An 18,067-nucleotide genomic window follows, 5' to 3' on the forward strand; every position below is an offset into this window, starting at 1 on the left:
TTTTAAGCCATAGATTAACATAAATCTACAGACCATCAGCATAGCATGGTGGTTGTGGGTGTAGCTGAGTTTGAATCCTCATTCTTTCATGTACTAGCCATGAAACGTGGGTTGGGTTTTAGTCTTTGGGCCTCCTGTTTCCTATACATAAAGAGGGAAAATAATTGTACTTTTCTCCATGTTATTGTGCTGCTTAAATGAATTTAATGTGTATATAATTTTTAGAATATGAGAAAGAATCCATTTGACGTACTCATATTATTAGAGAGGTTTTCATTTGTATTTCTGGTTATAGACGTACTAAAACAAATTTAGATTAAGAGACACATCTGAGTTCACTGTAACAAATAGAAAGTAGTTACTACTTATCTGATTTCAAAAGTTTGGTTACTACATAAATTTGAGCATTTTGACTCATCTAAATATGGTCCCTCTGGATCCACGTGGTAGAATTACCCAGGTTACTACCCTACCTGTGAGACCTCAGATTTTTTATTATGAGGGCAAGTAATCAGTTCCACTAGATTGTCCATTTGAGAAATTTTCCAAAAAACAGGTCCTTGGACTTTAGTCCCCTTTCCTGCCTTTTTAGCACCAACTTGTAGGCATGTAATTTATCTCTTCTGCAAATTCATTACAGAATTCCTCACTGTTTTTCTTTGTTCTTCTTTCTTCCATTCCTTCTCCCTTACCATATTCCTGATGGGTTTTATTATTTCCTTGCTTTAAGTTACATCTTTTGTTTTTAAACCAACACTTTGATATCATAGTTTCCTCTTGTAGAAGAATGGGCATTGACTGCTTTATTCTCATTTGGTTTTGGCTTTTTTTAAATTTTTCATTCTGTTGTGCTGTTTTCTTGTTCTTTATTTTGTTCAGTTAAAGAAGGTAAAAGCAAAATCCACATTCAAATAATGTAATATGAATGTATAAAACACAAAACAGCCATTAAACAATTTCCTCCTAAATAACTAATTGAATCTCAGTATTTTAGTCTATATTTTCCCTACTGCCTCTTCAATGAAAAAATTAATAATGCATGAAATTTGTGTCCTCCCCCAACCATAAGGAAAAACTAAATCTTTACCTTCCCCCTTCCCCCCATTTTATTTTTAGGTAAGGTAGTTGCCATATGGACATGTTAAAAATCACATCTAAAATTATATGCATGCAGATGTTCTGAAAATACTGTTTTTAGAGAAATATATTTTTTTCTGAAAATCTGGAACATCAGACATGTTCCATCTTTATTTAATGGAACAGTCTAAACCTTGCTAAAATTATAACTTTCATGATTGATTACATCGTTGATCAAACCAAAGCTATTCTGGCATTAACATCTGTTAATCAGCCAGATGTTCTCTGTGGTCTCACTGACTGAAGAAAACTCTTTCCATGCTGGTTAGGGACAAATAAGAAAGTGTTTGGCCTTTGTTTTTGGTTTCGTTTTGGTTTGGGTTTGGGTTTTTTTGTTTATGTTTTTGTTTTTTGTTGTTGTTGTTGTTTTGCAAGCAACTGTTTTAATTGCTGAAGAAAGAGAAACAAAATAAATTATAAAAAGCAAAAACGTATGATGAGTTTCTTTAGATTTGTGCACTGGTCTATGGGAGTTGAACACACACAATCTGCATCTTCTTTGGGTTAATAAATCTGAGCCATTTGTGACATCAATTTGTCTTATTTTAAAGGAGCATATTTGGACTTTCAGTGATACAAAAAAATAAAAACTACTTGTAAACCACAGCTCTTACCTGTTTTATAACTCAATTTCTTACCAACTTTTGGCTTGTCAAAGTAAAATGTCAATATGTAAATTTATCTACCAGCAGTAATGCCAAACTCTCAGTGAGTGATTCATAATTAAAATCTTTAGTTATATTGATGCAGAATTATTTTTTTAATGCTCCAACAAACTTAACTTTATACCTTTGAAAGAAATTGTAGGGGAGAAGAAGGAAGGAAGGAAGGGAGGAAGGAAGGAAGGAAGGAAGGAAGGAATGAAGGAAGGAAGGAAGGAAGGAAGGAAGAAAATATTTTATTTGTTTATTCCTGGCACAAAGTTATCCTTAGGAAGTGTGAAGAAAATTTTAGTTGTTTTTAATCTTGCTTCATGGCACTTTCCATGCCTAATATTTATATACATTATGCTTTAAATAAACCTAAAACAGCATGAGAATTTATAATTAAAGCTAGAAAACACTTTAGAAATCTAAAGGAAAAAAAGATAATGGTCTATGTTAAAAGTTGGCCTTGGGGTTACGGAAAACTGAGGTGATATTTGCACATTTTGGAGCCTTGACTTGTAACAGCAGTTAGCAGACCAGCCTCAAGTCAACCTCCTCCATCCTTTCCTTGCTCACTATCTGCATCTGAATCCCTGACCAGGTAAGCCTGCCAGGACAAAGGAAAAGGAGGACTGCGCATGCCTACCTGAAGACACGGCTGTTAATATCACAACAGTCCTACCTTGTGCTAACACAGTATTCTTTTCCTGGCATTGTCTCATTTTCATCCTCACAACAAACCTGTAAGGTAAGCATTATAATAATGACATCATAGCCAGCAGAACTAAGGCTCAGCGTAGCCAAGTGACCACCCTGGGAATACACATTTGGTGAGGGAACTGTAATTCTAAGCCGGGTCTTCAAATCTCAAATTAAAACAGTTCTTTCCCTATTCTCTAGAGTAAAGGAGGTAGTTCACAGAAACAGTGAAAGGTCAGAAAGGATCAGGGTTGAACAAGCTGACATTTCTTCCTCCGTATCACAAACTCTCTTTCAGAATAACATAACATGGACTCACACCACCACACTCTTATGCTCACAAATCCAAGATGCTGGATGCCTAATCTAGGAGGAGGGGCAGGAGGGTGGATATCTCCAAAGACAGTAGCCTGGCCACATGACTATTGTTTGTCTCTTGTATCCATGGAGAATGAAGGAACAGTGATGAATTTTTGCTCACAAACAACCGTTGGAAAACAAAAACGAAGAACCAAAACAATTTCTATTTGTTAGTGATCTTTGCCAGGTGGGACAATTACTGACCTTTTCTAAAGCCACTTGCAGTGTTGAGCTGCATGTATCTGTGTTTCACCTTAGAAAATCACAATGAGAATTAATAACAGATTTCTTCACAGTAGGAAGGCTGGAGAGACTTTGATTTTGCAGCAGGGACCTGGCAGGCTGTTAGTAGTTCGGAGCTTCTCATGCATTGTGCTCGTGATGCAAGGTTTCAAGATTATGAAAAGCTGGCTTTGAAGGTGAAACACCCAGGGAGAAATTTGTTCCTTTCCTAGTTAAGTAAGCATCCAGCTGCAGTCAAACCAGAGTGGGCACATCTATCCTTTACCTTTTCACAAGCTGACCATAGACTCAGATGGTAAAAAGAGAGAAAGGCACTCCGTGAGATCATCTGACTCAAGTTTGAGTTATTTATTGTTGTTGTTGTTTTGCCTTTTATTTAAGTATCTTAATATATGGTCTCTGTAAGCTATGTAGCCTTGTGATTATTAAGTGTCTTGGCTTAGAATATTAAGAGTTTTTCATTAAATAGCAGCTCTATCACTTATTAACCACATGTTTTTCATCTGTTAATGGGGATAATGATAACTAACTTTTAGGATGATAGTGAAGATTACAAGAGTAATATTTGTAAAACATCTAGCAAATTGTCTAGCACATAACAAGTGCTTAATAAATTTGTAACTTCACAGATAGCATAGGAATATATGTATGACACAAAAATGTTAAATAAACCTCACACACTTAAGAAAGAAAGAAAAGAAAAAAATCCTCCTAAAAAAGAATGTCATTACTCTAATTCTTTTTGTAAAGTCTTTCTGAAAAACTGCAATCATGTTACAAATAATAAATATAGCTATAATGTTACATTCCTAGTCCTATTTATTTCTCTTCAATATGATCAGCCCTCATAGTTGACCCTGATGTTACTTCTCTTAATTGAACTTGTTAATGCTATTGGCTTGAAGGAATAAGGTAGCAACCAATCAGGACATAGCAGGCAAAGCTCTCTTTGTGCCATCCTTTACAATTTAAAAAACTTGAATGTCTTGTATACTCAACTGGCAATTCAGAGCAATGTCAGGTTGATTTCCCAAAGTATAAAATTCAATGGTGTAATCATCACACATATGGAATAGAGTCACATACTTGAAAATGAGAGTAAAGCTAGAATGCATTCCTTGTTTGAAGTTAATTAAAGTTGTAGTGAAACAGCACATAAAACACTGTCTGCAGCCAACTAATCCATCTATTGCAAAGATGTTGATTTATCTTGCTTCTGGTGCATATATTTTTCAAGGATATTTTTCTCCTTGAATTAAGAGAGAAAGGCCAGCCCTGTGGCTCACACCTGTAAGCCCAGCACTTTGGGGAGGCCAACACGGACAGATCACAACGTCAGGAGTTCAAGACCAGCCTGGCCAATATGGTGAAACCCCATTTCTACTAAAAATACAAAAATTAGCCAGGTGTGATGGTGGGCATCTGTAATCTCAGCTACTCTGTAGGCTGAGGCAGGAGAATCGCTTGAAACTTGGAGGCGGAGGTTGCAGTGAGGCAAGATCATGCCACTGCACTCCAGCCTAGGTGATAAAGAGAGACTCCATCTCAAAAAAAAAAAAAAAAAAAAAAAGAGAGAAGACAGTTCTGTTACTCAAATAAACAAAAGTGACTTTTTAAAAAAAATTTACCACAGAGACTTAAAATTTGAAGCTTCAAGTACTTCCTGCTGGTCTTATACACAGTGTTCATTTCAGGCTGCAGATCAAAGGAACAAAACTTTTTTTTCCTGTTTTACCTTCCCTCTCAACTTCAGTAATTATTTTTGCCATTAAATATGCACTGCATCAAGAACAGAGTCTGATTGACAATAATTCTTCTGACTATTTAGTGAATAAATACGTAACATTCTCTTTTTGCTTTCTCAATCGTTTATGCCCAGTTACGTTCTTTCTGTATAATCAGTAAGACTCAAGAAACAGTTGGATGATCCAGGATGATATTTGTATCATATATAACATGTATATATGTAACATACGTGTAAGATACACATGCATATGTATTTATATGTGTTTCTGGAAGGATAAAATCTAAATTCTTTAAGGGTAAAGTCAAAACTATAAGGGTAAAGTCAAAATTCTCTAACACAATGTTCAAGGTTCTGTGACAATTGTCATCTTTGTACTTTTGGTACTCCCAAATAATTAACATTTTATTCAAGCTATTCACTTTTATTTCCCTGACACTTTATCTTTTCTATTTATAAGTTTATAATTTTAGAGAATTATGTTTTTTCTTTGCTGTAAAAATTCTACTTATATTTCAAGGCCCAGAGTCATAGACATCCTCTATAGTATGTTCTCTAATTTCAAGGTCAGAAATTATTTCTCTGTTTATTGTACATGTATCATGTAACGCTCTGGCCACATTGTTAACCTTACCTCTGAACATGCTTGTCTTTCCATAATTTTGTGAGGGATTCTTAAGACAAGTAGCAATGTCTTTTTTCAGTGTTTATTTTCTAGTTCTTTAGATCAGGCTTTATCCTTAAAAGAAGAACCCAATAAAAATTCAGCAAATGATTGAGAAAATGAATGAATGCACAAAAGCATTTCAAACATATTTTCCATATGAAACAAGTTGCTAGGCACTGGTGTTTATGAAAATGGCTCATGGTATAGTCTCTGCTTTCAAAACAGAGTCTAACGGTTTCTCTCTGTATATTCTAACTCATCAAAGATTTGTCACTGTTTTTTGTACAGTTGTTCATTTATCTCAACTCTTTGAAGAGGTTGGAGTTCAAAGCTGCCTTTTACCTTTTTTCATATTTTATGACACATTTTAGGCTGTTCTTGAATTAAGATGCATAAAACCACTTACCCTAGAAAATGCATAAGAGATCAAAGTGAAATACCTCTGGAGAGTTCACTTAAGAATCAGGAAAGTGTAGTCATTTTATCATATAATCATTTCTATTGTATCTATCTTTCAAAGCCAGAAGAATCTTCCTTTGCTTTTCTAGACAATCATCATCTACCCCTTCTTATAAACTCATACAGCATGGTGTACCACTCATTTGCTTATTAATCCCTGCCTCATATATATTCTGTATTACCACCTACTACTACTATGCATTCTTCTTTCATTACAGGTACCTTATTTTCTCACTAGAGTTTAAACTCTTTAAGCACAAAATCTCCTTCAGAAATTAGTGGTCTGCTCCAATTATTATTCAAATAATAATTGATTTTTGCTTTGTTTTAAACTGTAAAACATACAGTGAAATTATTATTGTTTGTTTTATTTGGGGGAGAAGTGTCATTTCTTTTGCTTGGTTTGGTTAATTTCACTCTCTGTCATATGTTCGGCCCTTGCTGGTATTTTTTTTTAACCTTTGCAATGGTGATCTCAAGGCACTTAATTGCAGCAAGCTTCACTTGATGTATTTTGATTGAGCAGGAACTGTTTGGTGTGATGATACTAAGGGAAATCACTTGTGATTTATATTGTTTTGCTCAGGATTTGAATGATTAAGCATACATGGTTCTAGAATTGGGTCTGAGAAGAAAGAAAAGATTCATTCTGCATTAATAATAATGGAGTTTAAATGTCGAGTCTGATTTTTAACTCACAATTTTTGCTACTCCGTGCCCTGGTGTAGTCTGCTATTATTTTACCAATTTTGTCATTTGTATTTACCTAACATACTATAAGAAACTTTCTTCCTTCATGTCTATTTGCCTCAGATTTTTAGATTCACATCTGATTTCAATGAGGAAGAACTGAAAGCAAATGAGGGGCTCCTGTGAGATCCTTGAAGCTATTTAATTTTGGATAAATAAATGATGGTGAGAATCATGTTTAAATAGTGGCAGTTAGCCTGTACCAACCTGGGGTGGGAGAGCATGTTAAAAAGAGGCAAAAGTAGTCTCTCTGCTTCTCACCATCAACCTTGGAACCAAAATGACCCATATCCCTTCCTTTCCTACTCACACTGAATTTGTGGGGAGGAGGGCCGGCAGAGGAGTTGGGAGTAGGCAGGTAATCAGAAGGAGCAGGTAGAATCAGAACTATCCACAAGAACATTAGAACACAAATGTTGCTAAGTATCTCTCTTTCTCTTCTCCTCGCCATCAAAAAAAAAAAAAAAAAATCACTAGTGACTCCAGTTTCATTTGGAATGAAAAGTTAAAGAAAGACTGGTATTCAATGTGTTTTTATGAATTTTCTGCAAAGCAGCTCCATTCCAGTGTCAACACTGCCATAATGCCTTGCCAAGCATCCACTAAAGAAACCATCTATCCAACTGTATCACCCTGCCTAAGACGTGGTGGGTGGACAGTTTTCTGCTGTGGAATGTCAGTAGGCAACCTGCTCATCAAGCCCTCTGAAATCCCTAAGCCAGAAAGACTGCTGCAGAATGCTCAAAGCTCAGCACTTTTAAGGAGGTTCAAACTTCCTCCCCTACAACCATCTGCTAGATGGAAAAAGGAGAAGGCTACTGATAGGGTTTCTCAAGGGTGAAAATCTTTGTTAATATTGGTTAGCAACATGAAACTGGAATCCCCAGGCAGCATTTCTGTTCATTCAGCCTGCAAAATCCTCTTACTTTCCTTTTGCATATAACGGAGTTAATTACCAGAGCCAACACTAAACTAACACACGATGACAACTTCCTCAGCTGGACTTGGGGAGCATACAGTATGACGTTCAAGAGACGATGATCACCTGTCCTGCTGTTTTCTAGCAGCGATGAACAATACAAAGTTTTTGAAATCTGCCTTGAAGCCAATTTGCATTGGTCCGTCCCCTGCCGCTTGTTACCGATAGGTGGAGCTGCTGCAAAGCAGATCAATGTATATACATGTGCGGTGCCTACAGGGCTGTGTCCAACAGATAGCTGCTGAGACATGCATGCACTCTGGCATATCCTTACAGCTATCAGAGAAACCAAACTTAATTCTGCCACCAAAAATGATATTTATTCACTATGCAAGGGATTCATCCACAAATTAAAAGAGCATGTATTTGCCCAGGACCCAAATCTTAACCTTCACTTAAATAAACCTAGGCTTTTCTTTAATCATTTTTGAGTTCTTTTCCTTAAATGAAGTTAACTATAATTGATTTCATTAAAATAGTTTTAAAATACTCATTACAGTACAATTTCCTCAGCAAGTCCTACTGTTAAAGTATTGTTGTGGTCTGTTTTAATATATAAAAACCAAAACTTTCTTTATTTTCTCTGCTTACCTGGCATGGTTCTTCTGGGCTTTGAGAACAAGATTATTTAATGATACATGGACCCTAGGCAAGAGTAGAAACTGTGACTTCAGTAATCTGTCCAATAGAAGAAAAAAAATCAAAACCAGATTAAAGCTCGCGCATGCACACACACGTACGTACATACACACGTGTATGAATGTATTTATCTTTCCTACAAAATCTGCCCATGTGTTTTATTATATGCCTTTTCATATCTTGACAGGAGAAATGTAGTCGTTTTATTGCAGTGGTGTGCATAAAGATAAAGCCAGCTTAAAGGAACAGCAACGAGTTGAACATTACTCCGATTCATTTAAAATGAGTTGCTGATCAGCTGAAAGAAGCTGTGAGGAAAGAAATGCTAAATAAAGCCAACGGTGCTGCCTCACCTATAGTTGTCTATTTATCTTCTACAATTGTGCAGCTCGTTAGCCAGTGAGTGATATTGGAGCTCAGCTTTCTAGAATTATGATTCCAAGGGGAAAATAACATGGACCTGCACAAACTTCCAAACCCACAAGACATTTCTAAATTGTTTCCGCCACACAAAAATGACTCAACACCTTCCAAAATTGGTCCTGAATATTTTTGCTTATAATTCTGGCAAGACATATATTTTGAATGACACCCAATGTAACTTTCCCTAAAATCATTCACTTCCTCAAGAAGCTGCTGAACTATCTAAGTTTAGATAGACAAACTAAACTTCACTATTCAACAGCCAACCATATACTTTCTTCATGATTTAATGAAATCAGGCAAATGTTAGTTTCACAAATATGGAAGGCCTGGGAAGGACAATAGTAAGCAGAGTGCCAAGCAGATATCAAGAGCAATGGCCCACATACAAGCTATTGGAACTCAGTTGGCCTCAAAGCTAATTTCATCACCAGTGGAGCTTGTTTATTCCCGCCAAGCTCAGCCTTTCTAAAAAGGGCCATTACCTCAGAAACAGGGTTGGCAAACTCAGCTCAGTATTCACTAGATCCAAAACCTAATCTGGGAACCATAGGTTTATGGGCATTCTTAAGGTATTCCATTAACCAAGATTCCATGATTAATATTTTAAAATACCTAGTTTCAGGAAGTCTGCCTTTTCCTATGTTATCTAAATAATGTATTTTCACATAAGAGAAATGCGATAGTGTCAGGGAAACCACACCAAACCCATGACCTCCATCCCAATGGAAAATTATTGAAGCATAAACGAAATATTATGAAAATCAGTTCCTAAACCTCCTACAGTTGAATGTTGTTTCAGTTCAGTCCCGTCTCCATGCATGCTACTATATGTTTCTCCAAATAATGTCTTTTAAACTAGCTCATAGCTTTCTTTAAAAAAAAAATAATGATTATCTTTTGTTTCTAAAGACAAGGAATACTTGAAACCCAATTATACTGTTTTTTCTTGATAATACAAACATTTTCTAAAAGTCACTTTTCAGTCAATGCAGGGTCTACTTTAGATAGCCATTGATAAATTCTACTTCTGATCTGTCTTTTCTCTCCACTTGTTTCCCTACTCCTTATTCTCCATATTCTATTTAAAGCAAAATAAAACACAAAGATGCTTGGGCTTACTTGCTGTGCAGGCAAGAGATTTTAGAATCAGAAAGCCAGTGAAAGTCTATAGTTTATTAAATTTTCTCTGAAAAACACATTGTCAAAGCATCATTTCAAAAAACCTATGACACATTCATTGGTCTCATGAATTTTTATTAAGTTCTTAGTCAGTGGGGCAAATTAAATTTTAAGGTAATGGTTATCAAGGCTGTAATTCTTCAAAGTGATTCATCTCAATCACAGAAGAATATTCTTAACAGCACTCATCACCTTCTAAAAGTAACTAATTGTATCATGTTTATTTTCTCTCTCCTCCAACTGAATGAAATTTTACAAAGAACATTAGAATAGTATTTGATATATTATAAGGACTCAATAAGATATTATGATAAGTAAATACAGTAAACACCATCTCACACATTCTGGCATTATATAAGGATGCCATATAAACAATTAATTAATCCTCATACACTGGTGGTGAAAATGCAAAGTGGCCAGTTTTGAAACTAGTTTTCCATTTTCCTCTGAAATAAAACAAACACTTACTGTATTACTCACCATAATGAGACTCAGCTATCTCACTTCTGGGTATTTGCCCAGGTGAATTGAAAACTAATGTTCAATAAGAACCTGTACACAAATGTTTATAGCAGCTTTATTTATAATCACCAGAAACTGGAAACAACCAACATGTCTTCCAATAGGTGAGCAGATAAGCAATCTGTAGTACATCCATGAAATGGAATATTACTCAGAGATAAAAAGGAATGAGCTATTGATGAAACATAAATTCATTTTCTAACGAAGGAAATTAGACGCAAAAGACTATACATGGTATAGTTCAGTTAAGTAACAGTCTTGAGGTAGCAAAAAGGGCGCAGAAAACAAATGAGCATTTGTTAGAGGAATTTGAGGAGGGTAGAGACTGACCACAAGGAGGTACATAGGAAATTTATAGGGTGATAGAACAGTTCTGTATGTACTGCAGAGGTGTATACACGACTCTGTGCATTCATCAATACCCATAGAACTATATACCATGAAGACTAAAAGTCACTACATGCAAATGAAAACAAATGAATAAATAAAAACAGTTTGGGTAATCCCAGATGGAATACAGACTCTGGTAAATTAAATTAAATGTACTAGGATTAGGCGAGAAAACCTTACTGAAGGGACTGGGGCAAAAAAATGAGCTGGCTCAAGTAACTTTGGTAAAAAGTGTATTGACTGGAAAATACAGGACTTAAAGACAATAAAAGAGAACTGTACATAAGCACTACACTCTAATGGAAATGTGTGTCTTTCAGGGGTACAGTCTAGCAATTCAGAAATTACTTTACATGTGTTTAGAGTCTAACAAATAAGTAAATGAATTGTAAGTAATGGGGGAGCTGAGTTTCTCACTGTTAGTGAAAGAAGCTACAAATAATCAAATGAAAGGTGGATTAGAGTAAGAGATGTAGTATAAATTCACTTTATTTATTTATTTAGATAGCTAGATATAGATGGTTAGCTAGATAGCTAGATAGATGCTTATATACATGGGGTAGTGTTCATACAGATACATTTCATAGTTCTGTGCCTTTGGGGGGGCATAAAAGAAGTGACAACACAGTAATAGCAAGTAGTTCCGGCACCATATCTTGACTTCTAAATATAAGTTGAACCATCTCTCTTCACAGATGATATGATTCTGTATGTAGAAAACCCCATAGCCTCCATCAGAAGGCTTCTAGAACTGATAAGTGATTTTGGTTAAATTTTGGGATGCAAAATCAACGTACAAAATTAGTAACATTTCTATACACCAATAACATCCAAGCTCAGGGCCAAATCAAAATGGCAATCCCATTTACAGTAGTCACAAAAAGAATAAAATACCTAGGAATAGAACTCACCAGGGAGATGAAAGATCTCTACAATGACAATGACAAAACACTGTTGAAAGAATTCAGAGATGACACAAACAAAAAATTCCATGCTCGTGTATAGGTAGAATCAATATTGTTGAGATGGAGCTGACCACACTACCCAAACCCATCTGTTCAATGTCATCACCATCAAACTACCAAAGCCATTTTTTACATACCTGTGAAAAACTATTCTAAAATTCATATGGAACCAGAAAAGAGCCCAAATTGTCAAAACAATCCTAAGCAAAAAGAACAAAGCCAGAGGCATCATACCACCCAAAATTCAAAGTATCCTATAAGTCTACAGTAACTGAAACAACATGGTACTGCTACAAAAACAGACACATAGACCAAAGGAAAAGGATAGAGAACCCAGAAATAAAGCTACATGCCCAGAAACCATCTTAGCTTCAACAAAGTCAATAATAACTAACAATGAGGAAAGGATTCCTTATTCAATAAATGGTGCTGGGATAACTGGCTAGTCATATTCAGAAGATTGAAAGGTAGACCCCTTTCCTTCACCATATACAATAATTAACTCAAGATGGATTAAAGACTTAAATGAAAGACCTAAAGCAGTAAGAACCCTAAAAGAAAACCTAGGAAATAATCATTATGGACATCAACCTTGACAAATAATTTATGACTGTGTGTATAAGTCATCAAAAGCAATTGCAAGAAAAACAAAAATTGACAAGTGGGACCAATTAAAGCGCTTCTGTACAGCAAAAGAAACTATCAACAAAATAAACAGACAACCTACAGATGGGAGAAAAATATTTGCAAACTATGCATCCAACAAAGGTCTAATACAAAGAAGCTATAAGGACCTTAAACAAATAGCAAGCATAAAACAAATTACCCCATTAAAAATGGGCAAAGGATATGAACAGGCACTTCTCAACAGAAGACATATATAGCCAACAAATTCATTCAACAAATTCAAAACAGTGCTTATCATCATGATTCATTACAGAAATACAAATCAAAACCACAATGAGATAACTATCTTGCACTAGTCAGAATGACTATGATTAAAAAGCTGAAAAATAACAAATGCTAGCAAGTCTGTGGAGAAAAGGGAACACTTATATACCATAAGTGGGAATATAAATTAATCACTGTGAAAAGCAGTGTGGAGAATTCTCAAAGAACTTAAAACAGAACTACATTTGACACAGCAATTTCAATATTGGGTATATAGCCAAAGAAAATAAATAGTTCTACCAAAAACACACATGCACACATATATTCATGGTAGCACTATTCACAATATCCAACACATAGAATCAACCAAGATGTCTATAAGCAGTAGACTAGATAAAGAAAATGTGGTACATATACACCATAGAGTATTACACAGCCACAAAAATGAATAAAATCATGTCCTTGCAGAAACATGGATGGATCTGAAGGCAATTATCATTGGCCTCACTGTAGAACCGATGTAGAAACAGAAGGCCAAATATCGCATATTCTCACTTATAAGTGGAAGCTAGACATTGAATACACACAAACACAAAAATGGAAAAAATGAATGCAAAGATGGAAAAATAGAACTAACGTAGAAACAGAAAGCCAAATATCACATGTTCTCATTTATAAGAGGGAGCTACATATTGAATACACATGAACACAAAGATGAAAAAAAATAGACACTGTGAATTGCTTGAGGGGGGAGGGTGGGAATGGAACAAGGGTTGCAAGATTACATATAGTGTAATATGCTCACTACCTTGGTGATGGGATCAGATTTACATCAAGCATCAGTGACACACTATCTACTCACATAAAAAATATGCACATGTATCTCCAAACCTGAAATAAAAGTAGGAAGGAAAAACTGTGCCAATAGGCTGCGGCCTTTCCTCACCCTTTAATAAATATTATGTGAACCTCTAAATGTCAGTAATAGAAACGAAGGCTCCTTGTAGAAATAGCTGACTATAGGGTAGGGCCTAGGACAATACAAGCTAATTCTGGAGCATCTTCAAATGCCAGAAATTAAAGAAGTGCTTTTAAAAAATGGATGTATATCAAAAAAATAAGAGCTCTCAAAGAAAAATACAAGAACAAAATAAATAAAAGAAATATTGTATTGTAACACCAATAATAAAATAAAAGTTTATGACATCCTGGTATAAATAAATAAATGGAAAAATGGGCAAATATTTTAATGAAAAAAATCTTTAGGATTAAAATGGTAAACATAGGAGAAATGAAGAAAATTAAAACCACCATTAGACCATCATGGAAATAATTACTGCTTGCAAGATCCACAGATAGATGTTAAAATTAATGAGCAAAATGAGAAGGAGAAACAGAAAGTTTGAAGAGCCTCCAAGTAATCTCTCCCACAACACATATTAAATAATTGCCATCATGATTCTTAACATATGTCCACAAATTCTTTGGTACACTTTTCTGCAGGAAGTACGCTTTAATTCCTCTCCTCTGTAATGTAAGCTGGACTTAGTGACTAAATTCTAATGAATAAAACATAAAAAGGAAAAAAATAGTAACTTAGTAGAGAAACCTGGTAGACACTAACTTAACAAGTGTTTAATGTTGGCATCATAAATAATAAGTCATGATTATATCATGTACCTTCTAGTATGATGTTGTATTTTCACCCTGCTATAAAGAGCTTCCTGAGACTGGGTAATTTATAAGGAAAGAGGTTTAATTGAGTCACAGTTCCACATGGCTAGGGAAGCATCAGGCAAGTTACAGTCATGGTGGAAGGTGGAGGAGGAATAAGGACTTTCTTCACATGGTGGCAGGAGAGGAAAGCAACAGAAGAATTGGCAGACGCTTATGAAACCATCAGATCTCATGAGAACTCATTCACTATCATGAGAACAGCATTTGGGGAAACTGTCCCCATGATCCAATTTCCACAATCTGGTCTCTTCCTTAAAACTTTTGGATTATGGAGAGATTATAGGGATTATAATTCAAGATGAGATTTGGGTGGGGACACGAAGCCTAACAATGTCATGTTATGATGGGGACATTTCATCTTTCCATTATTTTCCAAAAATTCATAACCTTCATCTAATCATAAGAAAACCTAAAGGTAAATTCAAACAGAGGGACACTCTACAGAATATTTTTCCAGTACTCCTCAAAAGTGTCAAAATCTCTCTCTCTCACACACACACACACACACACACATGTATACATACATACACACAAACTTAAAAACTGTCAGATATTGGGTAGACAGTAAGGTGACATTATGACTGAATGCAAGTGTTATTCTAGATTGAATTCTGGAGCAGAAAAAGGTCATTTTTAAAAACTAGAGAAAACCAAATAACCTCTGTAGTGTAGTTGTGCCACTGTTAATTTCTTAGTTTGGATAAGTATACCATAGTGATAGAAGATATTAACCTTACGGGCAGCTGGATAAAATATATACAGGAATTCTATATACTATCTTTGCAATGCTTGTATAAATCTAAAATCATTCCAAAATAAAGAAACTTTTAAAAGGAAAGCAAGTTAATAATACATGCCAAATGAATAGTAAGGACCGATACTGACTGCAGATACCACTGTGAAGCTGGACATTATCAAAGGACCAGGTTAGAAGTTGAGTGCTGAAGTGTGGTTGAGATTTGGACACCTAGACAGTGACAGAAAGTTGCAGCATGAAGAGTAACAGCAAAAGAAGTGCACTAAGTGGGTTAAGAGGGCAGTGAGTGAACCAGTCACTGAGTTGGGGTGGAAAATAAGTAAGATGAAAAGTTAGGGCTCTTTCATGGTATTGCAATATGGGTATTTGATTTAATTACTTGCAATATTTCTTTTTCTAAATGAAAATATCTTTACCCTTATTTCTAGATAAAAGGGTGAGTTTCTTACTACTATCCTATCCAGACTTTATGTCCTCAAATTGTGTGTGACTGATAAAGATATAGGATTTGTTTTGATTGAATTTGGGGCTTTTGTTCCCCTTATCAATGACCATTACTGACCCAATTGGTTGGTAAAACACGTATTCAAGTCAGTGTCTTAGAGGGATATTAGTGGAGAAGTTAAGGTCAATGGGTAGAAGAAATAATGTGAGCTTCGCTGGATTAATATGTTTGTTTTGGGGTTGTGGCGGTTGTTTATAATTTTAGCCAAAGACCCAAGCAAGCAATCCAGAGCCAATGTCTTCAGTTATTAGTTATTTGTCCTCACAAGATGGTACCTACCCAAAGTCCTCTCCTCTCTCATCATCTTTGTGCATGGCTTCAGTGAAGCCATCTTTACTGAAAACATTCCTAGTAGTTTCTATATGATTTAACATTTATGTTGGCTAAGGAGACTGCTTGGCATGACTGTGGCGTTGTGCATTTTTACATCCCCTTTTATTTCCATCTAGAAAGCTTCCTATGGCACTCAAGAGCCCTCTGTGGTGTTCTTTACTGTGCCACATCTTTTCCACTTCGATGTTTTATGGGAGAAACACACAGCTAGTCCTCTAGGGGCCTAGCATGCTACTTAGTTGAAGTTAGACTAATGATAGGAGCTGCAGATGAAGCATGGAAGCTAATTCCCTTCACTATCTTTGTTTCATTGACAATCATTAAATGCTCCTGGCAAAGTGTTTCCAAGTATCAATCCTTCCATCCAAATGCAAACACACATTAAGCCTCCTCATTGCTGCCAGTCCTATGCACGCACACACGCACACACACACACACACACACACACAGACACACTTCACCAGTATTGGAGAATCAAGCCTAGAAACAATTGTCTGCTCTTGGAGAGGAAAATTATTTCTTTCCTGATGGTAATGGAATGTGTAAAAATGTGCCCATGAAACCTCTATCTCCTAGGAATTCATGGCTGCTCAAGCCAGAATCTCTGCTGGTAACAAATTACTGAGGAGGGGGCTGGGGGTATTTTAAACAGCTTGAGGTGGCCCAAAAAGGTATCTTCATCGTACTCCATGCTAACATCTGGACAGTAGGTGGCAAAGTAATCCTGGAGATTATTTATTTTGCCCTCTAGTTCAGACAACATGGTCCAACATGAGTAATTTTAATAAATCTACTTTTGTTCTTAAAATTAATTATGAACTAGTCCAGAGAGCACTGAAGATTAGCTCCTGCCTGACAAGTATCTTATTGTAGAAGTTGGCAGGAAAACATTTCCTAGAATATAAACCTAATTAAACTGAAATTATGGAATGTTAGGTTCAGACCTTAGACTCATAGAGTGATTTGATCCAGCAAAAAAAATTTTTTAAAGGCTTTTAATCCATGCAGAGACTGACATTGTATAAGAATGAGTTTGGTGCCAATGAGAGATTCTAGCCAGAAACTCAGAGACCAAGAGAAACCCAGGTAATTGTAACCAATGACTGTTATCATCTCCTCCCAGCTCTTGCCTGGAACCATAGCCCTGTCCCAGAGTTGCTCCATCCTCTTTACAGAGTAGCATGAAACCTCATTCAGACTTTCGTATTACTATGAAAATTTAAGCAATTGCTTGATTATGAAAGTGGGTGTTGTCCTATGAATGCCTCATACTCTGAAAGGAAAAGGATTATGTCTAATCCTGATTTTTTTTTTTTTGTTTTGCGGTGGTGGTCAATCTGCCTTCAGGAATTCTCCTAAATCTCCCCATGTTTCCAAATCCTTTCCCCCTGATACACACACACACACACACACACACACACACACACACACACACAGACAGATGAAAATCACTGGTACTGAGCCCCTAAGAAAACTGAAACACAAGCCTCTTTTTTATGCACAGTGTCAAGCAGGAGCAAAAACTGTCTGCTCCTATTCACAAATTCTGTTTTATTTCAACAAGAAAGCATGTTCTTTCTCCATCTCTCTCTTGCACAAACTCACATACATCTACTCACAGAAATGTTCTTACGTTCAACACATGATCAATAGGAGGGTGTACTCCTTAGGAAACTTGTTGAGTGGGCTTTGTGAATCTAGCAGGCAACAGAAACTCTGGCAAACTTTTCCAAGGAGAATCAGCAGGGTGATCAGCATGAAACCCGATTTTAGTCACCTGGAGAGAAAGTGAGTGAGCAATGGCCAGTCCAGAGTGGGACTCACACAGTCACTTCAACAGCTGAACCTGCCACAGGGTGTCCTGACATGATAACTTGACATTATATAAATAGATAACCGGGATGAAAAATCTCTGGGGAACATAATTGCACCTGACAGAGAGGAATAGTGTAACATTTCTGAATCTTCCAATCTCTTTTTCTAAGAAATCACTCTGCCCTCAAAAAGTCTCATAGTTAAAGTCTGGTAAGGTTAAGGG

This window comes from Callithrix jacchus, chromosome 13 (assembly GCF_049354715.1).
Source record: "Callithrix jacchus isolate 240 chromosome 13, calJac240_pri, whole genome shotgun sequence".
NCBI classification, from domain to species: Eukaryota; Metazoa; Chordata; class Mammalia; order Primates; family Cebidae; genus Callithrix; species Callithrix jacchus.